This window comes from Tachyglossus aculeatus, unplaced genomic scaffold (assembly GCF_015852505.1).
Source record: "Tachyglossus aculeatus isolate mTacAcu1 unplaced genomic scaffold, mTacAcu1.pri scaffold_97_arrow_ctg1, whole genome shotgun sequence".
Taxonomy (NCBI): Eukaryota; Metazoa; Chordata; class Mammalia; order Monotremata; family Tachyglossidae; genus Tachyglossus; species Tachyglossus aculeatus.
In genome coordinates this window covers 1,896,214-1,899,100 of record NW_024045100.1, presented here as the reverse complement: position 1 = coordinate 1,899,100, position 2,887 = coordinate 1,896,214, and the positions used below count along the sequence as shown (strand labels likewise).

The window sequence follows — 2,887 nt, the reverse complement described above, 5'->3', positions numbered from 1 at the left end:
CAAATAGAGTTGGACACAGTCCCTTTTACACGTGGGGCTCAAGTCTCAATCTCCATTTTACAGATGAGGTAACTGAGGTACAGAGAAGTGAAGTGACTTACTCAAGGTCAAACATGTATCCCTATACTATGCGGTTTCCCTGAAATGTAATTTGTTTTAAAGTCTGCCTCACCTACTAGACTGTAAGCTCCTGCAAGGTTAAGATGGTGTCTTCCAACTCTATTGTTATTGAACTCCCCCTAAGCACTTAGTATGGTAAGTGCTCAGTCAATGCTAATGATTGATTGATGGAAATACCGGCACTATATTGGTGACACATTTGTTGCTTTGTTATTCCCTCTGCATCTTAAACTTTTGTACTTCATTCTAGACAATAAGCTCATTGTAGACAGGGAAATCGTTTACCAACTCTGTTATATTGTATTCCCTAAGCCCTTGCACAGTAAGCGCTCAATAAATACAATTGAATGAATGAATGAATACTTACAGTTTACCACTGTTTTATCCTTCTATTCTTTGTGGTGTTTTGCTTTCATCCCTAAATGTATTTCCTTGGACTGTTCCAATTCATTTTTTTTTCCTACTGATTCACTTTATCAATTTATCAAGGTTTTATTTTTTTTTCCAGTTTCCAGCACATTAGTGAGTCCACCCAGCTGGATGTCAACTTCAAATTTAACAAATGTGTTCTCTATCCATACAGGCCATCCATGAAGTTTTATTGTAGTTCCCAAGAACTTAGTATAGTGCTCTGCACTCAGTATGCACTCAGTAAATACGGTTGAATGAATGAATGAATGAATTGATGAAGGAGGGCTTTATGGACAAAAACATTTAGAAAGCATGGTAGGGTATCAGTATAGGGAGAAGTGAGAAACAAGCCACGGTGAACAATAACTAGAAAGGGTTCATTCATTCATTCAATCGTATTTATTGAGCACTTACTGTGTGCAAAGCACTGTGCTAAGACCTTGGGAGAGTACCATGCAACAACAAACAGGGAACAACATGCCCTACCCATAACGAAAGGGTTTGGTGGTGAAGAGCAAGAGCAAGAAGATATCTGGGAAGAAGGGTGGCTAAATATGCTGATCATTTGCCCCTCTGATGAACAGAAGACTGGAAGTCATTTATGAAGCAGTGTAAGCTCTTTATGGTCAGGGAATGTGTCTGCCAACTCTGTTGTATTGTTCTCACCTAAGCGCTTAATCAAGTGCTCTGCACTTAGTAAGTGCTCAATAAATACCATTGATGATGGTGATGAGGTCAATAAGTGAGTTGAGGGAGAGGGCGATTACAGGAGAGCAAGGACCCCAGGGAGAGAGTTAACAACGGAGAAGTAGAGGGGAATGCCTTCTGGAGAAGACTCTGAAGAGGCAAATTGGAAAAATGTGAAAACCACTGGAGAAAATTGAGTTGTTCAAGCCCCTAACAGGGAAGAGAGTTAGGAAAAGGCAAAAGATCAAACTTGTTCAAGCAGTGAAAGAATTTAAGGAAGATGTAAATGAAGAAAAGGATGCATAAAACGGTTGCTGAGCTACAAAACCCCAATCTTTTGTCATTACAGAGTCAACACCTCTGGTAACACCCTTTGCATTCACCTGTAGAATGGAGTTCATGGCATTTACAAACAATGTTGCAGAATTTGTTTTTCTAGCACTTTCTCAAAATAAGGAGGTGCAGAAAGTATGTTTTCTTGTATTCCTGCTCTTGTATACAGCCACTGTTCTGGGAAATCTTCTCAATGTAGTAACTGTTAATGTCAGCATGAATCTTGGCTAATGCATGCATTATTTCCTCAGCTATCTGTCCTTTGTGAAGACCTGTTACTCCTCTACAACTGCTCTGAACTAATTCTAGACTTAGACATCGAAAAGAAAGGGATTTCCTTGAATGACCGCATGACTCAGCTATTCTTCATTCATTTCTTTGGTGGGACCAAGATTTTCCTCTTCACCGTGTTGGCCTATGATCGCTATGTTGCCATCTGTAAGCCCCTGCTCTACACCTCTTTTATGAGCTGATGTGTTTGCAGCCTTCTGGTTGTGATGGCCTGGGTAGGTGGCTTTTTGCATTCGATGGCTCAAACTATCCTTGTATTCCGCTTACCCGTCTGTGGGCCCAATATGATTGACGACTATTTCTGTGACCTGCTCCTTCTGCTGAAACATGCCTGCGAGGACACTTTTGTCAACAGCTTGCTGATTGTGGCTAATGGTGGGATGTTGTTTGCGGTCAGCTTCCTGGTATTCGTTGTTTCACACGTTAGTATCTTACTCCACTTAAGACACGAGGTTCTAGAGGACATCACAGAACCCTCTCAACCTGTGGCTCTGATATCACGGTGGTGATCTTGTTTTTGGACCTTTCGTCTTCATCTACATGCTGCCCGCCGCCACGTTTTCTGTCGACAAGATGGTGGCTGTGTTCTACACTGTCACCACCCCCGTGTTGAACCCGATCATTTACTCATTGAGAAATACCAAAATGAAAAATACTTTGAGGAGACTATGGGTCATAGAGATGAAAGGAGGAGAAAATGAAAGACAATATGGGAAGAAGATTGATGATTTGTGATGAAACATCTGAGGGAAAAGGAAATTTATGGGCTGCGTATGTGGTTAAGGGAGAGATCGTATGCATATGAGCGAATGAGTATGAGAGTGTAGGTGTGTTTGTGTGTATGTGTGTGTTTGTGTGTGTGTGACGGAGACAGAGAGCGAGAGAGAGAGAGAGAACGTTTACTTCTCTTCCTTCCCTTCACTTTCTCAGCCTCTTCTTCACCCTTCTTACCTCCTCTACTCTTGTTTTCCCTTTCCCTTTCCCTCTCTTTCTCCATTTCCTTTATCACTTCTCTTCCCCCATCTTCCTTTCTCTCTCCTTTCCT

At 41.6% G+C, this 2,887-nt stretch overlaps 1 pseudogene; it reads left to right on the top strand.

Annotated features, from left to right (window-relative positions):
* Nucleotides 1-1,785: 1,785 nt before the first annotated feature.
* On the top strand, nt 1,786-2,577 carry LOC119924373 (annotated as a pseudogene).
* The last annotated feature ends 310 nt before the right edge of the window (nt 2,578-2,887 follow it).